Source organism: Erpetoichthys calabaricus, chromosome 1 (genome assembly GCF_900747795.2).
Source record: "Erpetoichthys calabaricus chromosome 1, fErpCal1.3, whole genome shotgun sequence".
In the NCBI taxonomy this organism is placed as follows: domain Eukaryota; kingdom Metazoa; phylum Chordata; class Cladistia; order Polypteriformes; family Polypteridae; genus Erpetoichthys; species Erpetoichthys calabaricus.
In genome coordinates, this window is record NC_041394.2 from 165,914,940 (window position 1) to 165,934,844 (window position 19,905).

Consider the following 19,905-nt stretch of genomic DNA (forward strand, 5'->3'; position numbering starts at 1 on the left):
AGGAAAGGCTTTGTTGTAGAACTGAAATGTAACCTCTGTCATATAAGTGATTAAAACCGTGTGAAAGAAATAGTTTAAGTTCTATGAAAAAAAATTCCCTTCGCTTTTCATGACCACCCATTGAAATTGGGGGAGGATCTCATATTTCAAAAGGGAAACAAATGTAATTGCTAATACTGTACACTTTTTTATTTTATGCACTTTGAGATGTGCCTGGGTCAGATGTGAGCAAAATGGTTTTTTTTATTTCAAAAGTGGAATAAAAGTATTGCTACTACCTCAGATTCTGCTCAGTTATAGATTTTTTGTTGTTTTTTAATACATTTTAGGTGTGCCCATGTCAGATGTGAACAAATGTAAAAGTGGAACAATGAATAAACATTACTTTTTTTAAATACATTCATTTGTTGTTGATTTAAAATTCATCATTACCAGCTGCTTACCGGCTACTGAAAATGTCTGGCCCAGCTAAATTTATTGGTCTGAAAATTGGGCCCAACTGAAATTGTAATTGAATAGCCCTGCCATAGGGAAACCATTTTTAGTTTCCAACAGAACCATCCACATGAAGGTTCCAGAAAGAATTTTTATTCATTTACATTTATAACAAGCTCCATACAGTAAATAGACCTGGATAGATGGTAACAGATTTGTGAAATACGAATGGTTTCTTTATTTAAAAAAAACTCTTGTCAGCCTACAATAACAAAGGCTAAGTCCAGGTTTTCTTAATCCATTAGTGTCCTGCTAGGTAGCCTAACAAAAATTAAAAGATTTCAGGTGTTTTTGTCTACATATTAGAAAGTTTTTTAAAGCACAGAGAGACAACTTCATGTGCAAAGAACCCTTCCCAGAATGAAATGATGCTTTGTGAAGCAATAGTTCTATGAGGCAAAGGATCTGCACTGGTATCTGGAAGTTTCCCTTTTGAATTCCTGTTATTGCCAAAAGAGATCCTACGCTGCCGGGCCCTTGACCAAGGCCCTTAACCTGCAATTGCTGCAGGGTCACTTGTAATGGCTAATCCTGCACTCTGACCCCAAGGGGTATGTGAAAACTAATAAATTCCTAATACAAGAAATAGTATAAGGTGAAATAAAGAGCAAAAAAAAAAACCATAAAAGGAGCCACACAACCCAGTAAAGAACCATAAAATTCCATTAAAGAACCATTATTTTTAAGAGTGTATAGGCCAGTTAGCCTAACACACATCAAATGTAAATGAATGGGAAAAATCATTAAGGATTGGATTGAGCAACATATGGCAAGCACTAAGCAGTCAGCATGGGTTCAGAAGAGGGTGGTTATATTTTGTTGACATACTGGAATTCTATGAGAAATCAACAAAAGGATATGATGAAAGTGGGGCATATAATATTATTGATCTCGACTTTCAGAAAGCATTTGGTGCCATAAGGTGCCACATGAGAGACTGGGCACCAAACTAAAAGAGGTGGAAGTTCATATCGTTGTTTGTAGATGGGTTCAGAACTGGCTTAAACACAGGAAGCAGATGGTTGTAGTACGAAGACCTTTATCATAATCAGGTGAAGATATGAGTGGTGTCCTACAGAGGCTAGTGCTATGGCCGCTGCTATGTTTAATATATATTAACGATGTGGATAGGCATATAAGTAACAAGTTGGTTAAGTCTGCAGATATTACCAAGCTAGGTTGATTGGCAGATAATTTAGAAACACTGAACAATTACAGAAGGACTTGAACAGCAAGCAGGCTTGAGCAGATTTGTGGCAGATTTAATTTCATACAAGTATATGTAAAGTATTACATGTATGAAGTATAAATATTAGATTTGAAAACACAATGGCAGGTCTGAAAATTGAAAGTACATCATATGAGAAGGATTTAGGAGTCATAGTAGACTTGTCATTATCAACTGCTAGACAGTGTTCAGAAGCCATTAAGAAGTCGAACAAGTATAAATTTATGATGCACTGGTTAGACCTCACCTGATGCACTGCGTACAGTTTTTATCTCCAAGCTACAAAAAAGACCATGGTATATAAAGTCCAGAGAAGAGAAACTAGGCTGATTCCAGGGCTGCAGGGGAAGAGTTATGAGGAAAGGTTAAAAGAGTTGAGCCTTTTCAGTTAAAGCATAATGAGATTAAGAAATGATATTATTGAAGTGTTCAAAATTATGAAGGGAATTAGTACAGTGGATCAAGACTGATATTTTAAAATGAGTTCATCAAGAGCCCAGACACACAATTGAAAACTTTTTAAGGGTAAATTTTGCACAGACACTAGGATATTGTAGCAAAAAATAGTTAATAAGTAACAGAAACAGTGATTCCTTAGTTAAACAAAAGGCCACAGCTGACTTCATAGGTAAGTGGCCAGTGTTAAAATGCTTCAAAGAGGCACAAGGGGCTGTAGTAGCAGATAAGAGAGTAAGAAATTAACTAGCAGAAGACATTTACTAAGCAAATTTTATTCATTTATTTATTTATTTTAGATTGAACAGTTCTTAGTGATCTGGAAGTAGAGCAGTTAAGTGGGCAACAGTGTAAGGGTTCATTAATACGGTGTAATACAAACAGTGCGAGTGGAGAGTTTTTAAGTAAGGGATAAGAGGAGCACAAAATTAAGAGAACAGAGTAAAATAAAGTTAACCTCAAAGAAGGACAAACATCAGGCAGTTAAGAGGGAGAATATTACAGGAGTGTAAGGGGCCAGAAGGTGTAAAATAGCTATAGCAGTTCTTTAGTTTTACCATTTAAGTTAAATCATTTAATTTTTATTTTAAAAAAGAAGAAAAAGTTAATGCAGGATCATCAACCCAAGAAATGGAGGTGTCAAACCATTTTCATGTCATTGTGGAGCTTGACACTGTCTCTGATGATTCTGAGGTGGTAGGCAGGGATCAAGAGCCCCTACGAGCCACCTCAAAACCAATTCCCAGAAAGAAAGAGGTAGTGATATTTGGGGACTCAATAATTAGGGGGATTTAAGCACAGGTTTGCTCCAGAGACAGAGACTCTTGCATGGTGTGTTGCCTTCCAGGTGCACAGGTGGGACACCACCCTGAATGGTGGATAAGCTCTTGGTCAGAATTGGGGGGGATCCAGTGTCGTTGTCCATGTTGGAACAAATGACATATATAAGGGAAGTCTATCAGTTCGGCGATCCAAATTCAAAGATTTAGGTGCCAGGCTGAGGAGCAGAACTGACAAGGTAGTCACTGTAGAAGGGTATAGGTTTATGGGGTATTGGGTCTCCTTTTGGAATAAATGGGACCTGTTCCGCTATGACGGGTTACAATATGTTGGGGAGATAGTTAGTTGAAGACTGTTTAAACTAGGCAATGGGTGGGCAAAGAGTGTAGGACAGGCATGGTTTAGAATTATACATGGAGGAACAAACAATTAATAAAAATGCGTAGTAATGTAAATTCTAAACCAACTTTTAAATGTAAAAGGAGTAACACGTTAAAAATAGCTTTCCTTAATGCCAGAATTATCAAAAATAAGGCTGTGAATTGGAATTGTACGTAGCAGAGCAAAATTATGATATTTTAGCAATAACGGAAACCTGGCTAAATAGTAAAGATGGGGATGAGTATAGCATAGAGGGATACATATTTTTTAGGAAGATTAGACAGAACAGAAAAGGACATGGGGTTGCTGTTTATGTCAGTCAGAATTTAAATGCATGTCCGCTTCAGATTAAATTAGATTATTTATTTATAAAGGCACATTTAAAACAACAGAATTTGCACCAAAGCGCTGTAAAAAGTAGAATTAAAATAAACCGAATACAAACAATCATGCAGAGAGAGAGAGAGTGAGAGAGAGGTTAGGAGCATGCACTAATACAGCGCATTGCATACCCACCACATGACAAACCAACTCAGGATCCCAAATTGGGACCCAAGTGTAGCCATGCAACGGGTGACACCACAGCACCACAATAGTTCAGATGGAACGGAACCAGTGTTAGGTTTTCTATGGTGGCTGGAGCGCCAATTCTGCTACCATCCCCCTAGTTTTTCCCTGCAGGTTGGAGGGCCTACATGCAAGAGCAGATTAATAAAACAACCAATTATAACATCCACCACAATCCCATTATACATAGTGAAAGGTGGAAGAAAACAAGTAGGTCTTAAGCCGACTTTTAAAAACCTTGATAGAGGATGAAGACCTGATGTGAAAAGGCAAGTCATTCCAAAGCCTAGGAGCAACAACTGAGAAAGCTCTGTCTCCTCTAGACTTCAGATGAGATCTTAGCACTACAAGGAGAAATTGTCCAGATGACCTCAGTGCTCTTGGTGCCACATAGGGGTGAAGGAGGTCACAGATATAGTTTGGAGCAAGACCATGCCAGGCTTTAAAAACAAACAACAAGATTTTAAAATCAATGCAACACCTCACAGGTAGTCAGTGGAGATAGGCTAAAATGGGGGAGATGTGATCCTTTTTTCTAGACCCAACTAAGAATCTAGCTGCAGCATTTTGAACCAGCCGAAGGTGCGACAGAGCAGATTTTGACAGACCCATATATAAGGAATTAAAATAATCTAGATGAGATGTAACAAAGGCATGAATGACTGTTATCAAGTCCTTCTGTGAGAAAAAGGATTTTAGTTTAGAAACTTGCCTCAGTTGGTAAAACTGCACTTTACTACTATGGAGATTTGTTTTTCAAAACTTAGTAATGACTCAAAGATGATACCTAGGTTTCTGACATCAATATGAATCATTGCTGCCAAAGATCCTAACTGAGTGCCGATTTCAACTGCAGATGTGGTAGGACCAGAAATAATGACCTGATTTATTTTTATTTAATTGTAAGAAATTTTGTGCCATCCAATATTTAATATCCTCAAAGCATTTCAACAACTTTTTTTACAGATGAAGTGATGTCAGAACTAACTTTGAGGTACAGCTGTGTATCATCAACATAACAATGATACGCGGCATAATGTTTGTAAAAGATGGCCCTCAAGGGGAGAAAATAAAGGGAAAATAGAAGGGGAGCCAGGATAGAAACTTTTGGGACACCTTGTGTGAGAGGAGCTGGCTGAGAGAACTTCCCATCTATGTTAACAGACATAGATCTGCCTTTAAAGTAGGACACAAACCATTTCAATGCACAGCCTTGAATGCCTACTTCATCCTCAAGCCGTTTTAACAGAACCCTATGGTCCACTGTGTCAAATGCCACACTGAGATCCAGTAAGACTAAGATTCCAGAAGAGCCCAAGTCCAAAGTTAATGGAATATCATTTGTCACCTTCAGCCAATTCAGTACTATGAAGTTTTTTAAAACCTAACTGAAACACATCACATACATTGTTATCTTCCAGATATGAAATTAACTGCAAAGAAACCACTTTCTCCATAATTTTGGGCATAAATGGGAGCTTAGAAATAGGCCTATAGTTTGAAAGAGCTGTAGGATCAAGTGTGGGCTTCTTTAGCAAAGTCTGAACAACTGCATATTTAAAGTTGTCTGGCATTATATAAGATTTTAGACAGTTGTTAATAATAGCCAAAACAATTGGACTAAAAGCTCTGAAAGTATCTTTAAATAGGTGTGAAGGTATGATATCAAGGTTTCATATGCAATATTATATCAGCAAGTTGAGAAGAACAAAGAGGTTGAAAGGAAGTAAACTGGCTGTGCATAGGGACTGGTGTCATCCCACAGTAATCAACACCTGGAAGAGTAATGATGGAACAAATGACTTGAATTTTATAAATAAAATAATTGAAAAAAAGCTCACAGGTCTCAGGTGTACTCTTAGGGAAGCCGCTGACATGTGGGTTTAAGAGAGTGTTTATGGTACTAAATAGCACCATAGGTCTCGAGGCAGCATTAGCAATTAGACACAATAAAAAATGTGATTTTGCTGCTCTCATAGCCTCTTGATAGGACTTCCAGTGAGTTCTGAGAATTTCATAAGAGACCTGCAGTTTGTCCTTTTTCCACCTCCATTCAGCCTGCCTGAATTACTGTCTCAGCACACGAGTGGCATCATTTAACTAGGGCTAAACACTGGCTTTTACTTTAGCTCTCTTTAACTTTAAAGGTGCGACCAGATCCAGAGTATATGTACAAGTGAGACTGAGAAGCTTAACCATATGAGTAATTTCCTGACACACAGAGAGGGCTTATGACACCAAGGGTAAATGACTGTCATTGAAGATATCACAGAATTTCCATGCTGTGACAGCATTTATACGGCACAGAAAGTGGTGTGGTTTAGTGAAATTGATGGGCAGACACAAAAAGTTGAACTTGAAAATGCCATGCATAGAATTCACACTAAAACATGGTGTACGGACAAAAGCGGAAATGTTCGTATGCACAAAAAAATCCAGATGCATAAATCTGTGCATTCGCCAACTTCCACATTCTTCTGCTCCATAAATCTCGGTCAGCGTGAAAAGCAACGCATGTGCGCGCGCCATGTTGCCACTCCCCAAACTCCTCCCAGAATTATGCCTCTTTGAATATGCAAATCAATATAAATAGCCCTTTAACTCTGTGTTCTGTGAAAAGGCAATCGCAAAAGCACAGGGGTAAATAGAAGAATTTCAACGAATACCAAGTGGAGGCAAGGAAAAATGTACTATTTGTTGGTTTAAACCAGTGTTTCCCAAACTTGGTGCTAGTGACCCACTGTGGCTGCAGGTTTTTGTTCCAACCAGGCTCCTAATCATTGACAACACCTGATAACACTAATCTCATTTAATTAGGTGGTATTATTTTTCTCTTATTCTACATTCAGAAAAGTACAGCAGAATGATTTTTACATTTATAAGACATTTAGAAATATTTCTGCTTTTGCTATAGATTCAAATGCTTAACTCTCTTTTGTTGATTTCATTATATTTTGACTTTTCTCTGTGCAGTTTTTCCCCTTCATTGTATCTTATTAATGACAATTAAAAATGAGCAGAGCAGACATGCTGGCAAACAACACCGAATAATGAAAGGCTGCAAGTACTTTAGCATCAGACCCACTAATTAGTAAATAATGGATTAATTAAACAAGTAGAATGAAAATCAAGATGAAAATATTGTTAAAAAGGAAAAAATATATTATTCCAATATAACTGCTTGGTACATTTTAATATATACACATATATATATATATATTTTTTTTTACCAAACTTAGTTTTCTAATTTCTATATCGTTTCCAAAACACAGAACGTGGGAAATAACACATCACTTAATTAGCCCAGGAGTCCAATTAAAAACAGAAGCTGGTTGGAACAAAAACCTGCAACCACAGGGGGTCCCCAGGGTCAAGTTTGGGAAACACCAGTTTAAACAGTGGTATAAACAACAAAAGGAAGTTGATCAAGTGACATGGAGTATTGGAGAAACTCGAAAGCTCAAGTTCACAAAGTCGCACAGTGCCCGAAATAAAAAAGAAGTTGTCAGATATCAAAGTCGCCGTGAAAAGGTGAGTTGTAGCCCACCGTCTGAGTGTCATATGAAAGCTTATTAGGGTACAGAGAAAAGAAAAAAAAATAGGGACAGAGTGGGAAAAAAGTTCGAAATGTCAACATTAATCTCAAAGTTTCAGCTGTAATCACATAGTTTATTTTGTCATTAAAGTAGAACATCATAAACTTCAATACAGGTGAGGGGACACTGGCGCACGCATGTTGTTGCCGCTCCTCCCTGTAAACAACACTTTTCGCAAAATTCGCCTAATTCTACACTTTCTTACGTTTGTTTTATTTCTTTTATTGTACGTATAGTTCGTGGATACAGCTGACTCGAATTGTATGGATTTGGCTTATATTTACAGATTTTATGGACTCTACTTTGACTGGGAACAGCTGAGTCTGTGGATCACGGGACGAGAACCTACAAGCATTTCTTTGTGCCTGGCAATCTAGGACCTCGGGATGATCTGTCTCCGTGATTATATTAAATTCGCTTTGCTGATCTGCTCCCGTTTCATCTTACAGTACTCTACGACTGGGAACTGATCTGATGTTCATACTAATCTGGCTTTTGGCTCCGGGGCGATCACGCCTGAAATTACCAAGCGTTACTGTTTGTGGCTGTGTATTGGAACCTCCAACTCCTGCTATCTCCTCCTGCTATGCTTTCTGCAGCTTTGCTATCGCCGCTCACCTACTCTACCACACCCGCCTGTCCTACCGGTTCCGCTGTGCTGTGCTGCTTCTCCACTGCTATTCAGATAAGTATTGCCCAGTATCATGCTAAAATACTCTCATGACAAACTCCTTCTTATTAAACAGTTTGTCCAGAGCAAATGGTCTGACTGCAACATCCTAAAGGACGCCGGTATTTTGCAGCGCCCGAAATATATACATCGCGGGTCAGGTCGCCGCCACCGCCAGGCTGCGAATGAAAAGACCACCGGCAGCATTTGCTCAGGAATACGGCGTCCTTCTCATGACCCTGGAAATAGAATTGTCGGTGTGCCAAATTTGCATTATGTGGAAATAAACCCTGATTGCGGCTCTGTGCAGAAAGAAGCCTCATTATGTAATGTTGCACTGTTTAACTCGAGGTCTCTTAATGGCAAAGCATTGGTGCTGTCAGAACTCATCACTGACACCAAACTTGATATTCTGTGTTTAACGGAGATTTGGCAAAAACCAAACGAATTTGCGTCTCCCACAGAGGCGACTCCAATTGGTTTCACTTTCCACTCAGAGCCTTGCAGCTCAAGACAAGGCGGCGGGCTGGCAGTAATTATCAGAGAAGACTTAAACATTAAAAGAATTCCAATTGACTGTCCATTGTCTTTTGAGTGCCTGGCTCTTAAACTAATAACGGAATCAGGTCCTGTCTCACTCATTGTCCTCTATTGTCCCCCAAAATACAATGCATCCTTCTTATCCGATCTGATTGAACTTTTGACCCACCTAAGCTCTTACTCTCAGAGAATTATGCTTCTTGGTGATTTCAACATCCATATTGACACCCCCACATCTAAACTGAGAAATGAATTCCTGTCCTTACTGGACTGTTTTGACTTGACACAACATGTTGATTTTCCAACCCATTCTGGCGGTCATATATTGGACCTGATCTGCACTTCTGGACTATCTGTTGCCAACATTTACAGCACTGATTTGGGACTCTCTGACCATAAAGCAGTATTTTTCACTGTCTCATTACCTATCCCACCTCTTACCTGTAAACGACAAATTTCTTACAGAAACCTTAAAAATATCTGTCCCTCTATCCTTTCTGGATCCATATCTGATCTTTTACTGTCTGCACCTATTCCACCAACACTAGATAGTTTTGTTGACCACTATAACACAGCCCTTCACTCAGCATTAGATAAAACAGCTCCTTTAAAACATAAGGAGGTTTCCTTTAAACGCTCAGCTCCTTGGTATAACTCAGAATTGCGATCTATGAAAGCAGCTGGCCGATTCCTTGAGAGCATGTCACATAAGACTGGCTTCACCGTACACATCCAGGCTTTCTCTGACCACCAAAGAGCTTACAGAGAAGCACTAACTTCTGCCAAGAACACCCATTATGGCAGAATAATAGAAAGTGGCCATGATAACCCAAGGGTTTTGTTCTCTGTAGTTAATAAACTACTCGAACCCGCATCTGATCCAACTACCTCTTCTACTGAAGTCTGTGAGGAATTCCTCCACTTTTTCCGTAACAAAATTAAAGATCTAAATAATTCAACTAACATAAATATATCATCTGTTTATATCTCTCCCTGTTTTCCCACTCCATCCAGCTCCTTCTCTAAGTTCTCACCAGTCACTTCTGCGTTTGTTAATAACCTGCTTTGTAAGATGAGGCCGACTACTTGTGTGCTGGACCCCATCCCCACCACACTACTTAAATCCTGCCTTCATGCCATAATCCCGACTGTTACAACAATAATAAACTCATCCCTTGACACTGGCTCCGTGCCGCTCACTTTTAAAATTGCTTCTGTAACCCCAGTGTTAAAAAAGTCTGGCCTTGATGCTGACAATCTTAACAATTTCCGGCCTATTTCCCACTTACCTTTCCTGTCAAAAGTTCTTGAGTGTGTTGTAGCTTCCCAACTCACCAATTACTTAACCTCTAATAATTTGATGGAACCCTTTCAGTCTGGTTTCAGGGCGCGGCACAGCTGTGAAACTGCTCTGCTACGGGTAACCAATGATTTGCTTATGGCAGCAGACTCTGGACAAACTAGCATATTAATTCTATTAGACCTCAGTGCAGCATTTGACACAGTCAGACATGACATCCTACTGTCCAGAAGGGAGAACATGCTGGGTATCTCTGGCACTGCCCTCCAGTGGTTCAAGTCCTATCTGACTGATAGGCAAGAGTTTGTTAGTCTTGGCAACAGCAGATCCAACTCCGTGCCAGTCACACAAGGAGTCCCTCAGGGCTCTGTCCTTGGTCCTCTGCTTTTCTGTATTTATATGCTTCCCCTTGGCCATATTATCTGTAGTTATGGATTGGGTTATCATTTTTATGCAGATGATACCCAGCTCTACTTCAATGTTAAAAGTGGAACTTCATCAGAGCTTTCTCAGCTCACAACCTGCCTTAGTGAAATTAAAAACTGGATGGAGCAGAACTCTTTAAAATTAAATTGCAATAAAACTGAACTCCTGCAAATTGGGACTAAAATGCAACTTAATAAAATGAGCTCCTTCCCAGTCCATCTTGGCAGTGATCTCATCAGACCTGCCTCTACTGTAAAAAATCTTGGTGTCATTTTTGATTCCTCCCTCACTTATTCCGCCCACATAAATCACATTAAGAAACTTTCTTACTTTCACCTCCATAACATATCCCGTGTTCGCTCCTTCCTCTCCTTCTCTAATGCTGAGAAACTTGTCCATGCTTTTATCACATCCCGCATCGATTATTGTAATTCCCTACTGGCAGGTGCCCCTTCTAATCTTATATCACAGCTCCAGCTTATTCAAAACTCAGCTGCAAGAGTCCTTACTCGAACCAGCAGCAGCGAGCACATCACACCCATCCTGGTCCGTCTTCGCTGGCTCCCTGTGTCCTACAGAATCGAATATAAAATCCTACTAATAACCTACAAAGCTTTAAATAACCTTGCACCAAACTACATCAGTGACCTCCTCCATCACTATATGCCTGCCCGCCCACTAAGGTCCTCTGATTCTGGTAATCTAGTTGTGCCTCTCACTAATCTACACTCTATGGGTGACAGGGCCTTCAGCTGTATAGCGCCCAGACTCTGGAATGACCTACCAAAATTAATCAGGTCAGCTGACTCCATGAATTCTTTTAAAAAACAACTCAAAACTCATCTGTTCAGGAAGGCTTTTAGCTCTACTTGACTTTATTACCTTTCTCTCAGTTTACTTCTCTGTCAAGATGCCAATGTAACCTGTATGTGTGTGCTAGACCATCAATTATGTTGTCTGTTTTTTTTCAGAATTTACTGTCTTAATCTTCTTTATTTATTTATCTGGTTTGTACAATGCTATATACTGTATATTCTGCCGTTCTTTATTATATTCTGTAAGTGCCTTGAGCATGGGAAAGGCGCTATATAAATAAAATGTATTATTATTATTATTATTATTATTATTATTATTATCTTAAAATCGTTTAATTTACTAGTTTATCAAATTCCGTCGTAATTAAAGTAGCACGTTAAATGCTTTGTTTTGTATGTGTTCTTCTATGTGCTCTATGTTTGTGAATCACTATGTGCTTCTTAAACGGGCTTTCTCTTCCTCTGACAGGACACAGAATCCATTACATTCATAATATTTACACTTGATATCATTTTCATGATGACAGGAATTAAAGCATGTATTAAACATTGGAACACGGTGGCGCAGTGATTGTTCATGCCTCATGCAAGATGCTTGCTACGCCGTGTGCAACCTTCGATAAAATATTTATTGCAGCAGTACTGTCTCTTTCAAACGTACTAACCCCCAATTCCTGTCCTTCCTTTTCTTTCTCCAAATACCCAATTTCCACACAATCAGCTCTGTAATAGACATTACGCCATCTGTAAGCTGAGAATCCTGATTCTTCAGAAGTTTTAAGGAACATTGACATATCTTTGTAGTACATGTTTAATTATTCTATCCAGCTATCCTTTTAGTGTTGCCCCAGCCCCAGCAAGAATGCAGTGCGAGGCAGAAACAATCCATGAACGGAGCGCCAGCTCCTTGCTAGCACTGCAACACCGTGTCCTCACATGTTTAATTATTAACAATATAGATTATTTAAATAAAGTTTTATCTGTATAATGTAATCAGCACATTTTGCTGCATTTCATCTTAAAAATGATATCGTGGCTCAGGTTGTGCAATATTATAACTGTATTGTAAGTTTACAGTGAGGTAATTATAGTCATAAGTACAAACAGTTCTACAAGGAGCACTTGATGGACTGATTGATTGCATTTATAGTTAGTGATATGAAACTGTTTCTGAACCGCGAGGTCCGTTCAGGAAAGGCTCTGAAGCGTTTGTCGCATGAGAGCAGTTCAAATAGGCAGCATGGCTGAGGCAGCATGTGCTAGATGCTGTATACCGATAATTCTCTTTCCGATCAGCTGCTGTAGAGCTGTGATTCCACACTCAGATACAGTAATATAAATACTCCGAGTGGTGCAATGAGAGTAATATGGAAAAAGATGATCCGCTGTGGCCACCCCCTAACGGGAGCAGCTGAAAGAAGAAGAAGGTGCAGTGAGAGTAACAAGGTTAAAGCAGCTATGGTATTTGGAATAGTTTGGCTATTATGTGGACCATTATATTGTTACAGGTTAATTACAACCAGATGCCTTCAACTAATAATCAATATGCAGTGTGATAGACGGCCAGGAACCCTGCCCCACCGGGATGCCGGGACACCAGGAAGTACTGACAGTCCAGGGATGGTTTATGCCTGGAGTGCTTCCAGGTGCAAGGGCAGCACTTCCGCCACACTGGGGAGTGCTGCCGGAAGTTCATCGCCAGGTACCTGGAGCACATCTGGGATGGGATAAAAGGGGCCGCCTCACTCCAACCAGGGAGCCGGAGTCAGGTGAAAGAAGGACGGAGCTTGCAAGACAGGAGTGGAGGCGGCCAGAAGAACCAAGGACTGTGCAAATGTGTAAATATTGTACATAATATTGTAAATAAATGTGTGTGTTGTCGACACTGCGTTGTCGTGTCTGTCTGTGGCTGGGCTAGCTTCTTACAGAGGTTAATTTCAGTGTATATGATAAAGCCGCATCAGGGATGTGGATCTAAAAAAGAAAAGAAACCACACTGAAACAAAAGCACCGTTTTGACGCTGGGTGCCGCTAGCTTGCAAAACCGAGCAGAGAACTTGCGTACACCAGGGTTTAAGCTACCATGAAAATGTGCGTGGCTTTACGCTAAGGTTAGGTTTTATATATCGCGATTTGAGCGTGGAAGCGGGAATACTCAACATTTTTGTGCGTTACGCAGCATTTTATACACGAGACCCCTGGTTATTTGCAGAAAGGCCAAATGTTAGAACTAAGTGCAATGTATGTCCTCCCTAATATGTGGGACTTTACACCAAGTCAAGTCAAGTTGGGGAGCATGCACTGGTACAGTGCGTTGCTGCACCCACTACACGACGAAACAACTCAGGATCCCAGTTTGCAACCCCCCAGGCAGACACGCAGTCCAGTCCCACCTTCCAGAAATGACCCTCTATCTGCCACAGCCAGGTGTTACGTGGGCGACCCCTTGACCAAGTCCAACCACTTGGGTCCCCAGCAATGAGGATCTTACGAGCCGGATCACCCTCGTGGAAACATGCCACATAGCCGTAGTGCCGTAACTGACGCTCTCTCACAATGCAGGTAATGTGTCTCATGCAGGACTCCATTAGCATCCGCTCATTCAACACAAAGTCAAACCAACGGTACCCAAGGATTTTCCAGAGAGACACAGTGCCAAAGGAATCCTGTCTTCATCTCAGGTCACTGGATAGCGTCCATGTCTCACAATCATAAAGCAAGATAGGAAGCACCAGGACTCTAAAGACTTGGACCTTCGTCCTTTTGCATAGATATCGGGAGTGCCACACAACCCTTTCCAGCGACCTCATGACCCCCCCATGCTCTCCCAATACGTCTACTGACTTCATAGGAAGAGTCACTAGAGACATGAATGTCACTGCCAAGATAAGTAAACCTCTCCACAAGGTCGACACTCTTTCCGCAAACAGACACACTGCTGATGGCTGTGCCCAAGAGGTCATTAAAGGCCTGGATCTTGGTTTTTATCCAGGATACTCGCAAGCCCAGACACCCAGACTCCTCGCTCAGTCTCTCAATCGCCCCAATCAGAGCCTCCATTGACTCTGCGAAGATCACAGCATCGTCAGAAAAGTCAAGATCTGTAAATACTTCTTCACCAACAGATGCCCCACAGCAGCTGGACCCCACGACCTTGCCCCACACCCAGTCCATACAAGCATTGAACAGAGTAGGAGCAAGAACACACCCCTGAAGAACCCCAGAATCAACTGGGAAAAATGCAGAGGTTCTGCCTCCACTCTACATAGCACTCACAGTACCAGTGTACAGGCCGGCCATGATATCCAGGAACCTTGAGGGGATCCTGTGAACCCTCAGGATGTCCCACAGGGCAGCTCAATCAACTGAGTCGAACCCTTTGCGAAAATCGACAAAAGCTGCAAAGAAACTATGCCGATATTTGTGTTTGTGCTCCATGGGATCCCTCAGTGCCAGGATGCGGTCGATGGTAGACTTCTTAGGCATAAAACCAGTTTGTTCCAGTCACAGGTAGTTGAGGAAGTGATCGCGGATCCTATTGAGGACGACCCTAGCAAGGACCTTACCCGGCACAGAGAGCAGTGTTACCCCCCTGTAATTGCTGCAATCCAGGCGATCACCCTTCCCTTTCCAGATAGGGACGACAAGTCCCATTTTCCAGTCAGTTGGAATGATGCCAGTCTCCCAAATGGAAGCAAAGATTGCTTGCAATGCCAGGAGGACAGCCTTACCACCAGCCTGGAGAAGTTCACCCCGGATACCACAGATCCCTGCAGTCGTTTCCCCCCCTCAGCTGGTTCACCACCTGTGTAACCTCATTGAGATTGGGTGGTTCACAGCTAATTGGAGGATCAGCCTCAATAACCGTGAACCCAGAAATATCCAACGTCCTACCCAGAGATTCATCTTTGAACAACTGCTCAAAGTAGCCAGCCCAGCGGGTCACATCTGCAGTGTCATCCATAAGGACCATTCCATCAGCTGCCCTCACTGCGACTCTCCAAGGAATAGATTTAGATGTGCGTAATGCTTTGGTTCCTCTGTAAGCAGGACGTGGGTCGCTAGACCACAGATAGTGTGTCACTTGCTCACAGACTCCTCTAACAAAACACCTCTTTATCTGCCCTCAGAGCTCTCGCAGCCATCCCTCTCTGTTCCCGGTACAGACCAGAGTTGCCATTGAGCCATGCGCTGCAGCTCCTTTCGATGATATCCAGGGTGCCCTGCGAGATGAAACACCTCCTTCTGAGAACACCGGTAACACCAACACAACCCTCAGCAACCTTCAGGGTCTTGTCACGGAAGGTCTCCCACATCACATTAGGATCGGCAGTTGTACCCAAATCTGCAAGTTCCTCACACAAACTGCATGCAAACTCATTAGAAACAGCCTGGTCTTGTCTAGAAGAAAGTTTTTTCACTCAGAGAACCACAGATACATAGAATAAGTTACCAAGTAGTGTGGTACACAGAAGAACCTTAGGGCCATCAAAACTAAACTTGATGTTATTTTGGAAGAATTAAGTGGATAAGACTAGTAAGCTTTTTTTGGCTGTGGCTGAATGGCCTGTTCTTGTCCAGATTGTTCTAATGTTCTAATGAAATAAGGCTAACCAATTATCACCATATTGCCCAAGGCTTAAAATCCAAAGCATAACTCTATGTGTTTTTCCATACATTTCCATTTTCATTTAATGAATGGCAGTTTACATTTCAGGTGAATAAAGCTGAATTTACACTACCAGCAAGCAGAGATGGTGAAGACATCTGATCCAGTGTCAGTTGTATTTACATTACATGGTGTAGATTTGGCCCAAGTATTTACATATATATTCAGCTTAAATGCAGTGTACAAGCTATGCATGCATTGTGATGCAGGTAATGTGTAAACATAGATCCCTGCATGTTTATTTTGCTGATACTGTTGAATTGTGTACATTTTGGAAGCAAAGATCATTTCCTAAATATGGTGTGTTAGCACAGAATAATGGTGGCATACTTATTTACTTAAATATTTTCTTCCCTGACTATGGAATATGGATACACAACAGGAGTCAAGGATGGCAGGATATTGTTAAAATTGCTTTAACAAAACTGGTGGTGAACTTTTGAATTTGATATTTTAATATCTCTATAGTTGTCTCTTCTTGTGCCTGTCTATCCTTTTAATGTGTATCATATTGTTTCAAAATAATGGCCACATCTTTGAGTAAAAATTCAATCTTAACTGTTTTATTTTCATTCAAATACTGTATATTAGATTGAAGCTGAATTGGAATTTTGTACCACATATGTAAGGTATCTGTATCTGATATCAAAAATTTGGATATCACTATGGTGTTTGAGTATGTTCACCAAAATCTAATCTGTGTCAGATATGTGGAAAAATCAGAAATAGAGTCGTAGTGTAAACTTGTCATTAGTGCAAGAAAGTAATTGATTCATAGAGATCAACTAATTCAAGTAAACTCATTTACTGAAAAAAAGCAGAAACCTCTTTCACATAGAACTATGTAAAATCCTGAATTAAATATCCCAGAAATTAAATGGAATTGGTTTACCAGGTCAACTAAATCATTGCCTGATTCATCATTGTTATGCACATGTTAGTGCAAAGTAAGAGGGAAGGGATCCTGAAAGTTGTGTAAAACGCTTGCTATTACCAATGTCAGTGCTGTTTTAATTTCTTCCTGATAGGAAATTGGTTGCTTAACCCAGCCACATGGGATGCACAAACCAGTGTGTTTCTTTGTGCTGGTCCCAAGCCCGGAAAAATGGGGAGGGTTATGTCAGGAAGGGCATCCTGTGTAAAATTTTGCCAAATCAATATGCGGACAACAATACAAATTTCCATACCAGATCGGTCGATCCCCAGGTTACCAACAACCGCCACCAGTACCGTTAATCAACAGGGTGCTAGTAGAAATTGGGCTACTGTTGGCCAAAGAAGAAGAAGAAGGAGAAGAAGAGGGGGGAGACGTGTCCGGAGGCAGGAAGAGAGGAGGAAGGTAAATAGAGTGGAACTGATGGTAGGAACTGTGAATGTTGGCAGTATGACTGGTAAGGGGAGAGAGTTAGCATATATGATGGAGCGAAGGATGGTTGATATATTGTGCGTGCAAGAGACTAAATGGAAGGTTGAGTAAGGCCAGGTGGATCGGAGGTGGATTCAAATTGTTCTATCATGGTGTGGATAGGAGAAGAAATGGAGTAGGGGTTATTCTGAAGGAACAGTATGTCCTAGAGTGTTTTGGAGCTGAAAAGAATGTCAGACAGAGTAATGATTATGAAGCTGGAAATTGGAGGTGTGATGATGAATGTTGTTAGTGCATATGCCCCGCAAGTTGTGTGTGCAATGGATGAGAAAGAAGATTTTTGGAGTGAGTTGAATGAAGTGATGAACAGTGTACCCAAGGGACAGAAAATGGTGATTGGTGACATGTTGGTGAAGGGAACAGAGGAGACGAGGGGGTGATTGGTAGGTATGGTGTCAAGGAGAGGCATGAAGAAGGTCAGAGGATAGTGGAATTTGCCAAAAGGATGGACATGGCTGTGAATACGTATTTTAAGAAGAGGGAGGAACATAGGGTGACGTACAAGAGTGGAGGAAGATGCACACAGGTAGATTACATCCTATGCAGAAGAGTCAATCTGAAGGAGATTAAAGACTGCAAAGTGGTGGCAGGGGAAAGTGTAGTTAAGCAGCATAGGATGGTGGTCTGAAGGATGACATTGGAGATCAAGAAGAGGAAGAGAGTGAGGGCAGAGCCAAGAATCAAATAGTGGAATTTGAAAAAGGAAGACTGCAAGGTTGAGTTTAGGGAGAAGGTGAGACAGGCACTGGGTGGTAGTGAAGAATTACCAGACAGTTGGGAAACTACAGCAGATGTAGTAAGGGTGACAGCAAGAAGGGTGCTTGGCATGACATCTAGACAGAGGAAGGAGGAAAAGGAAACCTGGTGGTGGAATGGGGAAGTACAGGAGATTATACAGAGGAAGAGGATGGCAAAGAAGAAGAAGTGGGATAGTTAGAGAGATGCAGAAAGTAGACAATAGTACAAGGAGATAAGGTGCAAGGTGAAGAGCGAGGTGGCGAAGGCTAAAGAAAAGGCGTATGAGGAGTTGTATCAAAGGTTGGACACTAAGGATGGAGAAAAGGACCTGTACTGGTTGGCTAGTAGTAGTAGTAGTTAGGTGCCGCCGTGAGTGGCAGCCTTTCCAGCAGCTCTGTGTAGGACTTTATCTTCTTTATCTTTCTGCCTCATCACCTGATCACTCCTACCACTTTCTTTTATGTAGACTTGTTTCCTGGACACTTTTTACTACGCCGAGACTCGTCTATTCAGGTAGTCAACTTCTAGCGCTGAGAACAAAGACCTGTGCCAGTGTGGTTCCCTATTTACCTGACAAGGTAAGAAGATCGTATCGTGGCAGCAGAGCCGGCGCTAAGCTAAAGGCTAAGAAGCTAGCAAGGAAGTGGTGATACAAGCCTTTGGTGCCTTCTATGATCCTGGGAATTGTGAACTCACTACCCAATATGATCGATGAACTGGCTTTGCTGGTGAAAAATGTCAGGACCTACAGAGAATGCAGTTTGTTGTGTTTTTGTGAAATGTGGCTAACAACTTGCATCCCAGATGCTAACGTGGAGCTACCCGAGTTTAGCACAGTTAGAGTGGACAGAGACGCAAATACCTGCGGGAGCAGAAAGGAGGACGACTCACTCTCTATGTGAACACAAGGTGGTGCAACCCTGGACATGTAAACGTAAAAATGTCCACTTGCTGCAGGGACATTGAACTGTTGGCTGTAAGTCTGCGTCCCTATTACTTGCCCAAAGAGTTTGGACACGTCATTGTTGTTATTGTTTACATCCCTCCTCGCGTAGATGTGGAGATAGCGTATGACATCATCCACTCCGCTGTTGCTAAACTACAAACACAGCACCCCGAGGCGCTTGTGCTAATCTCTGGAGATTTTAACCATGTGACGCTAGACAAAACATTACCTGCCTTCTCCCAGTATGTGGATTGTAATACCCGGGGAAATAGGATTATTGACCTACTGTATGCAAACGTTAAGGATGCATACAGTGCCACCCCGCTGCCTGTGGTTGGGAAAGCAGATCATAACCTGGTTCTGCTTCAGCCTCACTACAAACCAAGAGTGTGGGAGCTACCTACATCCACACGCTTATTCAGGAAGTGGTCCCCTGAGGCAGAGCAGGCTCTGAGAGACTGCTTTGGAACTGCAGACTGGGATATCCTGCAGGGGTCACATAGTGAGAACATTGAGTGCACTACTGACTACATCAACTTCTGTATGACATTGTAGTTCCACTAAGAACAGTACGCTGCTATTCTAACAACAAGCCATGGATTACAAGTGACATCAAGGGCCTTTTGAAGCAGAAGAAAAGGACTTTTAAAGGCAGTGATCAGCATGAGTTCAAGCGCGTGCAGAAGGAACTCCAAGTCCAGCTCAGGGTGGTGAAGGAGCAGTACAGGAGAAAGCTGGAGCAAAAGTTGCAGAATAACAGCATGAAGGAAGTGTGGGATGGGATGAAGATCATCACTGGCTGCAGCTCGAAGTGGGGTGCCTCCATCAAAAGAGACAGGGAAAAAGCAAACCTGATGAACAAATTTTTTAGG